The sequence below is a fragment of the Molothrus aeneus genome, chromosome Z (genome assembly GCF_037042795.1).
Source record: "Molothrus aeneus isolate 106 chromosome Z, BPBGC_Maene_1.0, whole genome shotgun sequence".
Classification (NCBI taxonomy): domain Eukaryota; kingdom Metazoa; phylum Chordata; class Aves; order Passeriformes; family Icteridae; genus Molothrus; species Molothrus aeneus.
This window is the reverse complement of record NC_089680.1, coordinates 25,683,604-25,702,034: the sequence shown is the minus strand read 5'-3', so window position 1 is coordinate 25,702,034 and position 18,431 is coordinate 25,683,604. Positions and strand designations below refer to the sequence as shown.

Here is an 18,431-nt window from a genome sequence, read left to right as displayed (position 1 = left end):
GCCAGCTGGTTGAGGAAGGTGATCCTGACCCTTTACTCAGGCCTGGTGAAGCTGTGTCCAGTCCTGGTCTCCTCAGTGCAGGGGAGACATGAGAGATCCTGGTGAGGAGCCAGTGAATGATTAAGGGACTGGAGCATCTCTCTTACAAGGAAAGGCTGAGAGAGTTGAGCCTGCTCAGTCTCAAAGAGACAACTGAGAGGGGACCTTGTTGATGTCTGTAAGTATCTGAAGGGAGGGTGATAAGAGGCTCCAGACTCTGCTCAGTGGTGCCAAGCAATAGGACAAGAGGCAATGTGCAGAAAATCATGCACAGGAAATTCCACCTGAATATGAGGAAGAACTGCTTCACTTTGTGGGTGACCATGCATTGAAAGAGATTGCCCAGAAACTGTGGAGATTCCCTCACTGGGAGTACTGAAGAGCCGTCTGTATACAATCCTGTGAAAGGTACTGTAGAATGTCCCTGCCCAAGCAGGGAGTTTGGATCAAATGCCAAACTGTGGTTCTTTCCACTGACCCAGTCTGTGATTCTGTGATTATCAAACACATGAAAATTGATTAAAATTTTTCGACTTTTTTTAGAAGGATGCTGATTTTAGACATAGTTGCATGTAATCACTACTACTTTCAGACAACAAAAACTTTTTTTATATAAGAATTCTAATATTATGTAAATTTGAAAATTAAAACCAGAAGAATTTTTTGTTTGTTTTTTTTTGGTTTGTTTTTTTTTGTTTTTCTGGGGGTTTTTTTGCCTTTTTTGTTTGTTTGTTTGTTTTTTGGTTTTTGGGGTTTTTTTGGTTGGTTTTGCTTTTTTTTCCCTAAACGATATTGTTCTCTGCCAAGAACACATGGAGGTAAAATAGGTCTTTTGCTATGAAGTTTTGGCCAACTCCACCAAAAAAAAAAAATCAGAGAAAGTTGTTCTCTATGAATTATTATTTAATCTTTAGGTATGCAGAATCCTAACCAGGCTATAAAATCTCTCAAAACTGTACAGGATCTTAAAATGCCTTTTGTGAAACAATTAATACTTTTTCTTTAAATAATCCTAACATACAGGAAAATTGGTGAATATATTAACTAATTTTTAAACTCATGATTATACAATATACATATGATATTTATAATGGAAGATTGATATATTTGTATATCAAAAGGTTGCACTAAAAATTTTCTTTAAAAAGTTCTGTTCTCTCAATAAACTGACTCACGATAAAAGTGCTACCAATATGTTAAAATTAGACCACAGATCCTGTGCTGCAAAATCCTGTACTACCTGGTTGTGAAAAGAAAATTATAGTTGCAAAGAAGCAACATTTTATTTTTTTATTCAGATTGTATTATTACAACCTCTGTTTTCTAACTCTATATTGCCTTTTGTTACTCATCTACTATGGTTAGCACACAGATACTGAGAAACACTGATCTGTATTATATATTTCTTTGCACTACTATTTGCTCTTTGTTGCATATTTGGGAATACTAAGATACCAATATTTTCTTGGAAAGAAAAATACAGATTAAAAATTTTTTTCCTTTCATTTTACTGAAAATCATCTGTAATAGAATAGTATGAAGGAGGGAATCAAGTACTTTCAATAGATGCCTGACTAGTTCATGAAGATTTTTTTTATTCCAGTTTTCTATCTATACACAATGAAAGAACTCTAGAAGAATGAAATTACTTGAAGTACATATAATTTTGTGGACAAAAATATTTTCACTGGTAATGTATCTGTTCTCTATTGATTTCTTTTTGCAATTTTATTAGGTTGCTTTCTTAATCACTATTCCTTCATTAGAAATTACACCTAGCCTTATGTTATTATCAGTTTCAGTAAAAATATATTTATGAACAATATAGATTTTTATCAAAAAAGGAGGTTCTTTTTTCATAATTTTAAGGTTGATTATGTGGTTAAGTGAATTTTGTGCTGATGGTAAGTAGCTAAATGAACCAGAATTTTTTAGCCATAGCTACAGTATTGCCTGAGTGTGGGAGTCTTCACTTTTTTCCAGGAATCCTATCCATTTTAGCCACAGGACTCAAAACTGCTTATTGCCTTAAGGAGCAGTTGACTCTGCATAAATGTCTCATCTTTGACCTTTGTGTTGCGATTGTGAGATGTGAAATATTGTCAAAACACACTATTTTTTTGTAATGTAATTCTTTATCCTCAGCATTTGAACTCATTCTATCATCATATTCCAGCTAGCCAAATAACTATCAAATTAAAAATGTATGTTCAAACTGAACAAATCTAAATTGGCTTCAATAATATGGCCTAGAGGTTAAAGCTTGAATATACTTATTCTAGCTTGCCAAGCTATTGAACTGATAGTCAGTTTTAAGAATTTTATACTCATATATTATTATTAACAATACGAATTCCATCATAAAAGACTTAAAAAATAATTGCCTCCTTTAAGTCTATGATCAAAAAAAGTAATAGACTGCATCTTCTATGCCTGTACCTAGAGTTTTCATCTTTTTCATCAATCACAACAAATTTGTTCTAAATAATGAAGATGCATTGTCTCCTCTTGCATGTATTTTAATTACCATAAAAGTGCCGCAGACATATCTCTGTTCATCCAAATTTAAATGTGGAATTTGAGACACAATGAAGTCTGAGGGACATGCTTTGTATTTCTGCATTATCAAAATTTCACCCTTAAGGGGAATAATATTTTGACATTTTCAGGGCTGAAACTGTGCTCACCAACCAGAGCAAAACACATCACTGAATTTCTGTTTAAGAGAAATCAATATATAAAAGAAGCTACTTCTATTCAATTATCAGGAGGCATTTCTATGCTTGTGAAGTTTTGCTGAAGTACTTCCTAAAGAGATAGTTTGCACAATTTGGATTTTTTTTTCTTTCCATAACAACTGAAATGAAATGAATGGAAGTTAAAAGATTGTATATTACTGTATACCTATGCCACAAATACAGAATTCTTAAACTAACACAAATTTTAAACCACTGAGAGTATGTTGTAAATTTGGCAGAGTTTTTTTTTTCATTTTTAATTTCCCATTGTTTTTCCATTGCTATTAATTCCTTCAAGGAAATGTCTTAAATTTGATGAAGTTACATAATTTTAGGAAATTTTATTTATTCCAGATTTACAATCTTGAAGAAGTGGGAATCGAGCCACAGAAAATCAAGAATTCTTTAACTGTGAAATATAAATGTTAATAAATAGTTCACACTTATTTAAATAGAAACCCCTCAATCTGGTGCAAGAGACTGCAGAAATAAATTAAATTTGTATTTATTAGATTTTACTTTAAGAATGTGAATTTGTTCTAAGAATGTGTTTGTTAGTTTGGGTGAAATAATTATTGCATCTGAATTGCTTGTATTTTACAGTAGGAACAGCAATAAAAGGGAATAATTTTAGTACTTCCAATAAAAGTAATTTATATTTTAGCTAACAAAATGAGATAAGAGGATGACCAAATGGCATGATTTTAGATCACATTGTAATCTGTACCGCATTTTCAAAGGCAAGGAAAAAAAAATCCTTGAAAAGGAAACTTAGTGTTAAAATGGAATTTCATTGTTGGTATTCATTCCAATAAATAGACCCTGCTTGTGTGACATCACTTCTTTTAGATAACAGTGTAGTCAGTGACATTATACTTCAACGATATGACAAAGTCACTCAAAGGACTGATAAGAACAAATAACTGCCTGGTTTAAAAGTAACAGACTATGGGCGAACTTCATAAATTAAAATAAGAAATATTTTTCTTGTTTACTTTGTAAATTGTCCATATATCAACAGCAAGAGAGCAGAGAATTAGAATCTATGCTGCATCAGTGGTCCTACCTCTGCAATTGATGTACAAACTGTAATGACCATTTCTATGTCTGTAGCATATGAAGTAACATCCAACTTCATTCTTCTTAGAATCTAGAGTTTCAAAAGGTTTTCTTGCACTCATTAAATTCTGGAACCTGAATGATTTTCATATAACAATTATATATAACTGAAGTTATAAATGGTTCTTGTACATGGTATCTAGCTTAGCAAAACCCACATGGTGTTCCATTGAAAAATGAAGATTATTTTTTCCAGCACTCGAGCTCCAACAGTAGCACAAACTTTGACTGAAAGAAATAGAATAAGTGTGGTATATTAAGGCTGAGAGACATGGGGCACAATTGTCTAAAACATGACTCATAATCATTGGCCTTTCATTATTCAGAACTTTTTTAACACCTAGAAATAAGTAACAATTGTGTCTGTTTTTTCTATGCAGTATTTAAATTTAAAAATTTAAAATAATCCTATTTCAAATGAAAATTCCCAGTTAGAGAGTATTATATAAGAGTTACTGGAGTGTTGCTAAGATCAACAGAAGCTATGATGTAATTTATTAGAGTTTTGTAAAAACTGCTCATCCGGCAACTTTGACAGGTTGCGGTGACCTCTTAAATCTACAAGTCTTCTTTGCAGTCAGAAAAATAAAAGCTTTTAGAGTTTTGTCATACTCATATTGGTGTAGATATGGAATATTCTGGAAGGAGTCTGACAAGTAGTTGATAAATAGATTACTGAAATTTGGAAACCTGACAATATCTAGCACTCCTGAGTGACTCATGCTCTACTGAACTAATTACAATAATCACCCAGATTTCCACATGTGTGGGAACCTAGGATTTCTGGAAAAGAAAAACTGAGCATGTAGGAATCAACTGCTCTGTTTATATGATATACAGTTGATCTGTAAATACAGAAATAATCTGACACCTCTGTTATTCAGACTTCCTATATATGAAGTAAATCACAGATTTACAGTTTTGGAAATTTGCCATGAGAGCCTGGAAGAAAAGTTTGTCAGATAGACATTGAAGGACATTGTTATAGAAGTTTAACCTGAAATGACAATTCAGCTGACCAAAGTAATAGATCTACACTAACTTACCACCTCACCAGAATGTCCTCATAGCACAGTTAACGACTGGAGGATTAAAAGTGTAAGACTCTTCAAGATTTCCCTGAAATAGAAAATCAAACATGTTTTATTTGCTTTTCTACAGCAACACCAATAAATTCTGAAGGGTTCAAGAAAAATTAAATACACTGATAGTAAATAACTTCTGCAAACAGTAATCATTGAAAAGCAGCAAAACAAAGTAGAACTTCTAGAGTAACTGTGATGTGAAAGAATATAAATCATATTCATACACAATTATTTATATTGAAATTATCTGTACTTGATTGAAGTGGTTATGAAACAACTGTGTTCCAAACACATTATCTTAGTCATAAACACTTTCTTTCTTTGTCACTCTGCTAGACCAGCCCCTTCTCAATGTACTGTTTTGTGCAAAAATACTGTTTCACGACTGAACTTATGCTATTAGCTCTTTAACTACACCAAACATATCATCAAAACCAGCAGTACTTGCATCAACTTGGTAAATTACCTTAGGTATATGAAAACAGAACTGTAGCCTTTTCAATAGTAAAGTTATCTTTTCACATATCATAAACCTGTGACAACCTCTACCATATGTATATGCATTCAAGCACTCATTTAGCTTTTTCTCACTCGCAATCAAGCTTAAGAGGTGAACCTGTGAAAACCCCATGATGTTCAACAAGGCCAAATGCAAGGTCCTGCATCCTGACTGGGGAAACCCAAACATAAGAACAGGCTGGGTGGAGAATGGATTGTGAGGAGAAAGATTTAGGGGTATTGGTTGATGAGAAGGAAAACGCAACCCAGTTATGTGCACTTGCAGCTCAGAAAGCCAGCTTCAGACTGGGTGACATCAAAAGTGGTGCCCCCAGAAGGTCAGTGGAGGTGATTGTCTCCCTCTACTCTGCTCGTGTGAGACCCCACCTGGAGTGCTGTACCCAGCAAATGAAAGATATGGACCTGTTGGAACAAGTCCTGAAGAAAGACACTAAGTTGACCACAGGACTGGACAATCTCTTCTATGAGGATGGGCTAGGAGAATTGGGGTTGCTCAATCCAGAGGAAAAAGGCTTTGGGGAGAATTTGTAGCACCTTCTAGTATCTGAATAAGGCTTTCAAGAGGCCTGGAAATGGACTTTCAACAATGGCATGTAGTAATAGGCTAAGCGGTAATGGCCATAAGTTTAAGGGGTATATATTTCGGTTAGATATTAGGAAGGAATATGTTGTCCAAAGAGGCTGTGGACTCCCCATCTATGAAAGGTAAAAGGCCAGGCTGGATAGGGCTGTGTACAACTGGTCTAGTGGAAGGAGAAACAGGCAGGGAATCTGAATCTAGAAGATCTTTAGGGTGCCTTCCAATCATAACCATTCAATGAATCTATGATTCTGTTATCTTTCCTTTGGGGTAAGGCTGGGAGAGGTAGAACTGTTCAGTCTGGAGGGAAGAAGGCTCAAGGGAAAACTCATCAACACATATAAACAACTGAAGGGAAGATGCAAAGATGGAGTCAGGCTGTTTTCTTTGGTGTCCAATGAGAGGACAAAAAGCAATGAGAAAAAGGAAAGACAGAAAGAGCTGTATGACTATCAGAAAACAGCTTTTTTTACTGTAACTAAGTACTGAAGCAGTTTGCCAAGAAATTACTGTGGAATATTCATCTTGGAAATACCAAAAAGCCATGTGGACATGGTCATAGGCAACCTGATTTCAGTAGTTCTGCTTGAGCAGGGAGGCGGGCCCCAATCCAACCTTGGTACTCTGTGATACTGAAATATTTTTCACACAGCACTCATGAGTTTGTGTTTTACGTGCTCACTCAGCAGTCTGGGATTGATAACCACCTTCCACTGTTTTATATATCTCAGTCATGTCATTCAGAAATCACAATATTCCTAAATCATTTAGGAGAGAATAAAAGTAAATACCAATAAATGACCACCAATGATCAAGAATGTTTCATCCTAAAAACTCTCTTCCCTGAAATATTCTATTTTTGTCATAATACAGTAACAGTTTCAGTGGTTTTGTTGTTTTGTTTTGTTTTTTTAATTCACTGCATATGCAACATGAAGACAATTGTTGAAAAATAGGCAGGTAGAAAACTTTTGTTATAAGCAAAGATTAAGTAGTATAAAATACAAGGGGAACATATGTTTGGAGCATTTATTTAATATGATCTAGCAGGGATTTCAAACGTGGTGAAACATGGTTGTATGGGACAATGGACTGAATTAATCATTTTGATGTCAGAAGCATTTCACTATCTGCTTTATTTTCCATAGTCAGACCGGAAGCAGAGTGAATAGAAACATACAAATAGTAATGTTGTCAGTGCTGAAAGCTTAATGACATGGTTCAAATTACTACTTTAAATATATATGCTGTTACATTGTAACATTGCCATGTTTATGGCAGAGATTTATTAGGCTGATACTAACACTAGTTAGTATTTCCTTTTTGTCAATAAAGCATCAATTATTATTTTTTACCTAAGTTTCTTAACTAATTGTCACATCACAGGAATGCTGATTAAGCAATATGAACTCATAAAATATGTCCTGAAAACTGGTGCACTATGCATTGCTCCTTTTTCATAAAAATGTATTCAAATATAAGATTCTTCCATTCTTTTATCAGTTCCCTTTGTTACTCTATGCATTTTAGTTGCCTGTATTAAATTTGTTTGTTCCAATTATGTGGTCTTTAATCACTTGAAAATTATGAACCTGTTCTGTTCACTGAAAGACTATTTTCGCATTCAGCACTTTCCCTTTCTGTTAATAGTACTATTTTTCATCAACTTTTGCTCAGAAAAAGGAGAAATTCCAACCACAAAACATAAAAATAATGCTAAATAAATTCTTAATGTTCTAATTTGTTAAGCACAGTTTATATAGATTAATTTTTGGCCATTTTCTTGAAGAATAAAAAATACATTCTGTGTACATTTAAAAGAAAGACAAAGAACTATTTCAGAGTTGTAGTAGAGGGACAGAAGTTGAATAAGACTAACCTTTTCCTATATTTAGAGGCATGCATACCTTTCACTTCCCTCTTCCCCTGCACTGTTTTTCTCTACCTACCATTCCATGGCTCTTTTCTACTTTTACTCAATTTCTTTTGATACTTTCACAGTTAGGCCTCATTCAGTTTTTGTCTCAGTATCAAAGATATCAGTGTATCAGCATAGCTTTGAGCTTAAATCATAGATGATTAAACTGCAAAAACTGACAAAATCAATAGCACATCTGAATATCATAGGGAGGTTAGCTCTGGAAACTCATCTATTTGATTTTCTAAACTTGCCGAAACAGAAAAATCTCTATCACCAGCTACTGTTTATTTAAAAGATACAAAAAAACCAAGAGGATTGTGGGTTACATTGCTAAAAATATCAAGGGAAAAATGTTGCTATATAGCCCCACAGGATCAATAGGCTTGTTCCTGCTTAAAAATAAAATAACTTATAAAATTACTGGTTTTATTTTTTTACAAAAATACTCCTTCCCTTAAAAAATCTTTTGTGTCTCCAGAGTCTTTATTCGCTGTATTTAAATATAAAATATGAGAAAGCAAATGTCACAGTTCCCAAACTTTGCTTCTAAGTCTGTGTCACACAATGCTAAAAGCTCTTGAGGGAAAAGATGTGGTCTGTGCTGAGTGGCTGTCAGTGGACTTTGGGGGCAGACATTGCTGTTAGACTCTGTATGACCATAGCCAGGCCTCTCTCAGGTTTGTCACTGGTAAATTGAGTTGGCAGTCTTCTGCTATGTCACTGACATGCCATGCAAATAAGTAAGTTCATTGAAGAATACTGTGAAAGCATGTGAACCTACGGGAATGAAGGTAAAGTCATTTAAATTTGACCTAATTAAGGTTAATTCTCTCGTGGTTGTCCTTTAATCTTCTTCTTAATCACTCTACTACTGAAATAATGAAAATGGGTATTCACTGTATTCCACACCTTAGGCAGGCAAAACAGCAGCTAACATGGAACAGAGAATGTCTTCATCGCTTCATGCTTTTCTGCCCTGTCCACTGTTTCTCCCTTGACAGAGTCCATGAGTCTAAAGAATTCAGCACTGTTACTTAGGAAAAAAGATTTTCATTTTCTGCAAGTTTACCTTTTTGATGGCACTCTGATAAATGTTACACCTGGACAGGGAAAGGGGCAGAAGCATATGAATTGGTACTTTTTGTGGTAACTAGATAGTAACTTGTTTTTTTCAAAAGAAAAACATCTCTCAGGCACTTGAAGGTCATGGTAAGGGACAGACAAAGCTCTTTAACAGCTGAAAAGCCTGTCATGAAAATGACATAGTAGTCAAGCCCTTATTTTTTTTTTTTAAGGGAAACAGTCTGGTTGTATATGTGGATATGGCACAGAATAGAAAATGAGGTCCTGTATGGACTCATGACCAAGAAGTCACTTTTGTGCTCTGGAAAGGAAAGAAACACCTACACCCAGATTAAAAAAATTGAGAGAAGAGAAGGAATAAAATAAATGACTTATAATTAACTCGATGCAAACAACAGTCACACTGGGATAACCTAGTTCTGAGTAACATCATTTAGATGCTGGGAATTTCGACCAATTTAACACTGTCTGTAACATTAGTTAGCTTCAGATTGAGATTATAAAAAGTGTGTAGAAAATCATTAAAGATGGAAGCACTGAAAAAATAGAATATCAGTTTTATTATAATCAGGAAAGGTGAGCCAGAAGTTGAATTTCTACAAGCTGGAGATACTTAGTCTGATGTAATATCAGAGAGTAGACTCCATGCTTCTATCATTTTACTAAAAATGTTTAAAAGGATGAAAGACTGCATCAAACGTTGGTATATACCTTAAATTCTCCTTTCATAGTAATTTATTTTCCCCCACAGAATTGGAAGTTATTTATATTTAGGATTTTTTGGTTTTGACAAAGAGATTATACTGATAACAAAAATTGTTGTCTTATTAAGAGCAATTTTCCCCTCGCTGATACAATAACTGCCATCAACATCTGACAGTCATTTTCAGGATGTGTGAGTACATTCTGTTTACTGTCATCCTTGCAAATATGAAGTGTGAAAAATATGTATTTCTCAAATAAAGTTTAGAGTAAAATATTCCTTATTTAACCATTTGCTTTCAATCAAGAAAAACATCAAGAGATGTGTCTTTGGCTCTAAGCAGCAACATGAAAGAGGAGGAAAATATAAATCTCTCAAATTAAAACATCAAAGTGTGAAGAATGATATCAAAATCTGGATTTTCAAAATTCAGAAAATCTGGTACCTAATTTAGTTCAATTAGTTTCCTTATAGAACAAAACTGCAAAGTTTTCAAAAAACTAGATAAATCAGGAGAAACGAATACTGGTCTAAGAAAGCCAGAGTAATTCCCACTTCTACAGGTAGCAGTATACATGAAGTATAATAAAAGAAGCTGATTAAGAATTTTGTATGTGATGTATTTTATGAGACTGAAAGATATTTTGCCATTAAATGTTTTCTCAATATTTTCCTGATCCCTCAATCATGATTAATCCTGGCCATTCAATATCACCTGTGTATATAGTCCAGAAAGACAATAGCAGGTGATGGAGCTAAGAGAGGCCTATTAGGACCTCTCACTTGCCTAACCTTGTTTTCACAAACAGACTGAAACACAGTCTCCCTCTTAACAGTACAACACAAGTAGGAAGTCTTCCAGGAATGATTTTACAGCCAAGTAAATCAGTGTTTCTTCTCCTGTAAAGTCATCCTCGATAGTATTTTCATTGCTATTAAGAGGTAGCATGATGAAGAATAATATCAAGAAACATGGTAGTGCCCCAGTGGGAATGTAGTAGGAAGCAAAATAGAGGGGTTTCAGGCTGCTGTTTAGAAGAGATTTAAGCTCTAGTAAACAGGACCCTGCAGAGAGATAAAGGGAAAATGTGTTTAACACTTTTTCACCTATTAGAATACCATCAGTGCTGTTTTACCTTGCATTTCACAAAGTTTGACAATTTCTATTCCAGTGCTGCAGCAAACCCAAGCAGTAAAAGAGCTTCCAAATCATAAGAAAAAAAATTAGTAGGGCAGATCTCCTCTAAGAAAATATCTGCCAGTAATAATAATGTAAACACTAGCATTTGCTCCTCATGAGACAGAAGTTCCTGTCAGACTTATCACAGGCTAAGATGAAAGCAGCTGCAATGGCCAAACAAGGGCTTGGGGAGCCCTTAAGGCCTGGCTTGTCACAGGGTCTGCTTCTGCCTGGTTCCACTGATGTGCGGCCAGGGCTCCCCCCAGGTCCCAGTGCCCACACCTGTCCTGCCCATTCCCTCATATCACTTCTGCAGAGCAGTGTGGCTTCCCCACCACCACTGCAGCTCTTTCCCCTGCTAAGGAAATGGGCACCACAGGTGCACTGTATCAGGCCTGGTGTATCCACAGCTCCCACATTGTCCTCCCAGGGTGCCCTCACCTTCCTAAGCCCCTACCTGTGTGTGAGGCCATGTCCTAAGGCCAAGCCATGGCTCCACAGCTGTGCAAGAGGCTGCCTTGCAGCCCACCCAGCTGGGAGCCATGGGTCAGCACTCACAGCAGGGCTGGAAGCCACAGTCAGGCACTATGAGGCCCTGCCCCAGGACGTGCCTGCCGCTGTGATTCCCCTCAAGCCAGCCACAGTGGCGCCTGACCAAGAGCCTGGGGCTGTGACCACAGCTGCAGCTGAGCTGGTCATCTGCCCCATTTTCCTCCCAGACCCTGTCACTAGGAAACTCTGGGCTGACCCATGTCCCTCCACCTCCCTGCTGCCTCCAGGACCTTCTCTTCCCCCTGTGCTTCACCTTAATTCTATAATCTGGCCCTGGTGCGACTTTGTCATAGGCCCCTGCTCCTGCCCTGGTTCTAGGTCCCACCACAAAACAGAAAAAAAATTAATTTAGAAGTGCTGCTTTTCTTTTGTAGATGTGGAACAAGTATGTCTTTTTTGCCAAAATTTAACTTGCTAGACCCGTTGAAAAAATTTGAATTTTCCAATGTATTAAAAGTTTAATCATGGTCTTGCTTCTGCAGTAAGAAATTAATCCAAGGTGTTTTTATTTGGTTGTTTTGTTTTGGGGGTTTGTTTGTTTGTTTGTTTGTTTGAAAATTATTGCATAATGATCTGGGGGCATTGACATCAACTAGTCTCTTAATTGTTCTATTATTAAAGCACTATCAAATAAATTCTCTTTTTCTCTTTTTCACAAAGCCTCAAGATTAATTTATTTTCTAGTCAGTAAACTTTATGAGGTGAAAACTGATGACAAACATTTTCTCAGAGTTCTAGGCATAGAAGACATCACAGGTAAAATAACTATTTTTTATGAGATAACTTGTGCCTTGGAGAAACTGTGGTAGGGACAATGCTCTGTATTTGAAATGCAGCTAAAAGCTATTCTTTTATGAAACCCACCAATCTTCTTGGTATAATTAGGAATTTTGTAAATAAGATTAATTCTAAAATTTCCTTCTGTTACTGTCCTTACTTTTTTATCCATTTAAAAATATTTTGTTTCTGTGGCTATTTTTGTTTTCAATGGTTTTTATTTAAAATGTCCTCTGTTGTTTTGTTTCCTTGATTTATCTAATGAATACAAATAGTACTCAACAGCATTTGGCATTTATGAAAATGGCATATTATCACACAGAAACTGTTCAGCAATGCCTATAAATAACAAGGAAAATCTGCCACTAATGGGTCAACTTGTATATCACCCAAAATCTACAAGACAGGTATTGGTTAAATGAATTCACAAAAAGATAAAAATTAATTGTGGGTGGAGAGAAACCACAAAAAAATCTTGGAAATTCTGCCATTATTTCTTCTGGTCATATACCAAGAAGAAGTCAAAAAATATATCCTGGAACAGGACTGCAGGAAATTTTTCAGTTTTGTGCACTTCTACCTTTTGTTGCTACTGTTACTTTTGATTCTGGTTTTTGGGATTTTTTTCTTCTTTCTTTTTCTATTGTCTAAATAAAACATCTGATATACTATGGAAAATTTCAAATTAGTACCTATCAGAAAGTTATGTTTTGTAGGAAAAAAATTATATATTTATTAAATGCACTACAGGTATAGAGTGCACTTTTCAAAAATCTAAATATATGAATAGAATTCCCCACTGCAAAAATTCTTGATGAACGTTTGAAAATTGAGAACCATATTTTAAGTCCGTAAAGTGGTTGTGTGGTCCAGTACTGTCTGAGTGAAGCCAAAGTTACCAATACAGGTTGGCAAATAAAAGCCAAAATGTTATTTTACCCATTCTTCTCTTCTGACATAATCATACATTTGTATCCTATCCCTCTAACCCTTTTTAAATATAAATGATTTCTATAGACAATTGATACAGGTGATCTTACACCACAAATGATAGCAGCCTGGGGTTACAAGGAAAAGGACAAAGAGTCCTCCAAAGTCATCTGAATCTATTTGGCAAGAAAAGAACAATTTTCTTTATGGAAATTTAAAAAAAAGGGAAAGGGAAAAGGGAAAGAAAAGAACAAAAAAGAAAAAAAAAGAAGAGAGGAGAAAAAAGAAAAGAAAAGAAAAGAAAAAAGAAAAGAAAAGAAAAGAAAAGAAAAGAAAAGAAAAGAAAAGAAAAGAAAAGAAAAGAAAAGAAAAGAAAAGAAAAGAAAAGAAAAGAAAAGAAAAGAAAAGAAAAGAAAAGAAAAGAAAAGAAAAGAAAAGAAAAGAAAAGAAAAGAAAAGATACCCCAACAACTAAACACTAATGTTTAGGTTACAAAGTCAGAAAAGCTTATTCAATGGTTACCAGAGTAACACTTCCCCTGCTATATCCATTCGACATGCAACATAGCTAAGAAATTGTCAGTAGGTAACTTAAAGCTATTTAGCTTTACTTTTACACATATTCATGTTTTCTAATTGAAGTCCTTTCATAACATTTGGTTCAAAAAACACCCTTTTTTAAGCTAAACAAAACCAAATTTGTGGAGCAAATTAAATGTTTTGTAGTATTATCTTGAAATATGGATTACAGTTGCATTGTTTTAAAGTAAGCAAAATATTTTTTATCTCTCATATTTGTCAAAAGAACAGAATTTGATGGGATTCTTTTAGACTTCTGCATAATTTCCAGCTTTAGTTTTACTTACAAGTCCTTTAAATATCAAATAACAAGAAAGCTGATGGCAGTGGAAGAATTACATAATATAATCTTTGGACTACGTATGTATTTTTGATCATTTTTATGTATAAGCATAGTATAATTGTAATCAGCTACATCTGAATCCTAGAGTGGCTTATTCATGTATTAAGGTACAATTAAACAAGAAGCTCCACAAAAGAGGGATTATTTGTGTGATCGAGTTAAGTCTAGGCATAGCTGAATAAACTGTTGGATAGTGCCACAGGCAGTTGCTATCTCGGTAGTCCATGGGGTTTTTTTCAGCAGAAGAAAAGAATCACGTTAACACTCCTTTTTATAGACCGATTTAAATTAAAATCAGTTAACTATTTATAGGAAGCTGCAGCATACACTTTATTAGATTACTTTTAAATATTCTATTTGACAGTATCCCTTGAACAGGAAGACATTATGATCTTCTGTACATAGAGAATAATGTCTGAGCTAGACTGATCTTTAGGGAGGCTGTGTATATCCTGTCCAATACCACTTACACTACCAATGTGCCAAGTAAGAAGAATGACTATGAATAACAAGTCCACTGCAAGGAAATCCAAGGAAATGTGTCTCAGTAAAAGCCCGAACAGCTTCAGATTCTTGCAGCTGTTTAAGCAAGTTCAGCTTAAGTTTAGTTTAAGCAGTGCATCCTGTCACCTAAATAAAAATTTAACTACAGCTTTTGTCCACCTTCCTTTATCTAAATTGTCAATATAGTAAAATAATTGTAATCTAATATATACCTCCTGGCTTGGTTGGTTTCAGACAACTTAGTGACACCAGTTGTGTTTGGTCATCTTGAAAATTAAAACTGGGGAAGAATAGTCTACGTAAGCAATTCAGCCATCAGCTGGGGAAAAAAAAGAATTTCTTCTCTGAGTTTGTGCTTAATATGCATGTTTAGAGTCGGAATTGGGGTAGGTGGAGAGTTGCTGCCATCTGCTGGAAGGATTTCTTTCCTGACTTAAAATTGGAGGGTTTTTTTAAGAATAAAGATATCTCCATTGATGAAATTTAGGTGCTTAACACCTGTGTAGTCATCTAAATTATCATTATTCTAATGGTGTTAAGAGTGTAAAATTATAAAAATGTGGACCTAAATCTCTTTGCAATTCAAGGTCTGAAAGAAGGACTTTTTAATTAAGACATATTCTTAAATATGAACTAGAGAGCATAAATCCTTTCAAAATAGGGACAATAGAAGATGCAAAAAGAATAGGAAATTAAAATCAAAGAGGCTTTTGCAGACAATCATTTGTTTAATTTTATAGTATAAATATCAGTGCTACTGTTTTATTCATTATGATATGTAAAAATGCTGGTCTAAAATACTGATGCTATGGATAGGTAGCAGGAACCTCACAGTGAATACCCAGATTTCTCTAAGAGTTGGCAGGTTCAGAAACCAAAAAACAAATATATAAAAACAAAATCAAAACTAAACAGTAATTATAAATAACAGTAATAACAGTAAATAACAGTAATTAAATTACAGTAATTAAATAACAGTAACAGTTAGTTTTGTCCACTTGCCAGGACACTGCACTTTAGGTCCCAACACACACAGAGTAGTTAGCACCGCAAAGAAGTTTGATGCTGAATGTTAGAATAAGCAGTACTAGGTACCTTACAGAGCCCTGGGCATTTTTTAAGAGCTTTTCTCTCTTCATTCTCAGTTCTGTTTCATCTATGTATAGTCCCAAATTCAGTCAACACTCGGTATTTCTTCCCAGCTAAATGCCTGTAAATGTTAATTTTATATCTGCCTGGTGAGGATTTCATGACAGCCAAGTTAGATGTTGAATGATTTAGACAGATTTGTGATTTAGACATGAGTACATAGCCTCACAGATTTGCAAGTTTTAGCCAAAATACATACAGACATTCATATTCCTAAAAAAAAAAAAATCCCGTGTAATCTCTTTGAGGCTGGGAAGAAATTGCATGGTAAAATGGAATGGAAATGAGACCTAGAATGAGGAAATCAAGCCAGTTGAACCACTTAGAATAATATAAATACACAGTGGAGGAGTATGGTGAGAGGAATTATGATCATGTAGTGAAATGATAGATTGATATCAGGCTATCATGCCTGAAGTATTTGCTGTCCCAAGAAAGCTTACATCAAATTATATTGTAATTTAAACTGCATGGTAAATCATTTATTTCCTGCTAGTCTGAGGTTTACATTTCATGTCTTTTACAGCTCATTACTGGTACTAAGTTACAAATACCAGCTGTTAAATACAGCCCACTGGATTTCAATCTAAGGATTATTTACAGTGCCCTACTGTTAACTTTGTCTTTAGGTCCAGTGTTCATTACCTTGATTCTGAGAGCATAAATGTGGCCAACAGATTAAATGTACTGGAAGATAATTTTTTAAATGTACTCACAGAGGCACTCCTCCACCCATTTTATCAATTTATTCTGATGAGCAAGAGCAGTAGATTTTCCATCTTCACAAGCTAGGTTTTGGAAAGTAGGAAATTTGCAGGCATACTTCCTTATGATTGGCACCTTCCCACGTACTTATTGTATTACACCATATTCTCAGGCCTCTACTGGTCCACACTAGGTTTTCTAGGAGTTATTTGGATAATTGCAGAGAAAAGCATTTCTCAAGGAATGGGGTACATCTTAATGGGAAATGTAGGACAATATTGAGCAAGGGATATCCCAGCTACCGGAAGCAACGACACCAGTGTCAGTGTGATAGTATACTTGGGCTAGCTAGAGAGAAAGACATGAAAAGCAGATATAGGAAGATGCATAAGAAATGAGGAAAGGAGACCTCTGAGTAATCACTGTGATTAAAATTCCTACATTCAGGTTATGTTACTAACCTTAATTGTAACTATATATTTTCTGAAGTCTAGAAGACTTACAGAAAGATTAAATGTCAGAGGCACACTCAGTTTCAAGGTAAACCTCGAAACTGAGTGTGCCTCTGACATTTAATAGACAAATGTTATGCAAATATTTTGTCTAGAAATGTCAAGAAGATCGAGAGGTTTTGAACAATATCTTTGTGTATTTTTTTTGTAATGATGCAGTGAATCTGAGACACAGTTTTGCAAGAAATTGAAAAACTACTCAGTCTGGACAAAGTAGATCCTTCTAAATACATGTAAAAAAATTTGTGAGGCAGGTTCAATCTCCTACAGCATAAAAAAAAAAAAAAAACCAAAACAAACACAAAACTTGTCTCTTTGTAAAAAACCTTTGTATTTAGTTGAAAGTATGCACTCCTACCAGAAGACATGCATGAATTAGAAAAACAGAAACACTCAGGCTTTCTATACCCTCTGGTCTTAGCCATCTTAATTTAATACTGTTTAAGAGAAAAGGCAAACTTGCAGCCTTGCTAAACGCCACTAGTCTGTGCTGTTGTATAAGAAATCTATATTAAGTCAATTCCTTACAAATACCATTCTAATAATTTCCATAAGCATGTTTTGTGCCATTAGTTGATACCTGTAAACAGTTTGGAAGAGTTTTAGCTTTTACTGTCCCCTGTCTTATATATCATGAAAATATTGAATTAGAAAATATATTATATTGAAAGCATCACATCTGTTTTATTTCCATTTTGGTATTTTACTAGAAGGTTTATATATATATATCAGACTAACAGGTTAATCTTCAAGCTAGGAACTCTAACAATTCAAATGTGCAAATGGAAGGCTGCTTAATGATTAATCTAAGGCTTCAAATGGGTGTTAATGCTATGAAAATTTTCTTCCATTGTACTGATAGTTTAAGGGGCAGAAGAAGAAAAGCTCGTCCCAAAGGTAAAAATATTATTGATACCCTTACTGTACTAACACACAAGTAATAGATTTTTTCCTTATATTTTGTTTCTATTCACAAACTGAAAAATGATTCTTGCTACATTTTAGCAACAGATTCTTAATGGAGATTATATACTATTTTTGTTAATGTGACATTTTTCTTTAGTCTTTCCTTTTATTCTTAAGGACTTATATTAACTGTATTATAAAATAAGGCACCATAAAAATATAAATGTGAAATAAATATCCTTCTTTCTGAATAAAAACATGAATTTTATATTCTACTATAAGGTAACTTCTTTGCTGATGACAACTGTAAGCAATTTCACAGAAAGGACAGCCTTCACCATTTCCTTTATTATCTCTGCAAATAATATGTTTACCAGCAGCTAAAGATAATCCTTCCATGTCTACAATATCTACACTCTATAACTATTTCCATTTCCTGTGTAAGTTACTCTGTCTGTGAAAAATTCTAAGAGTATAATTGAGGTATTTTTTATATCATTTTAGTTTT

The 18,431-nt window shown here is 34.6% G+C and overlaps 1 long non-coding RNA gene across 1 annotated transcript in view; it reads right to left on the bottom strand.

The window, feature by feature from the left end:
* LOC136569218 (uncharacterized) overlaps positions 1-18,431 on the bottom strand; it is a 476,564-nt gene that overhangs the window by 227,229 nt on the left and 230,904 nt on the right. The window contains exon 2 of the long non-coding RNA XR_010785325.1: positions 4,943-5,015. This is a non-coding gene — a long non-coding RNA (uncharacterized lncRNA). The remainder of the gene's footprint in view (positions 1-4,942; positions 5,016-18,431) is intronic.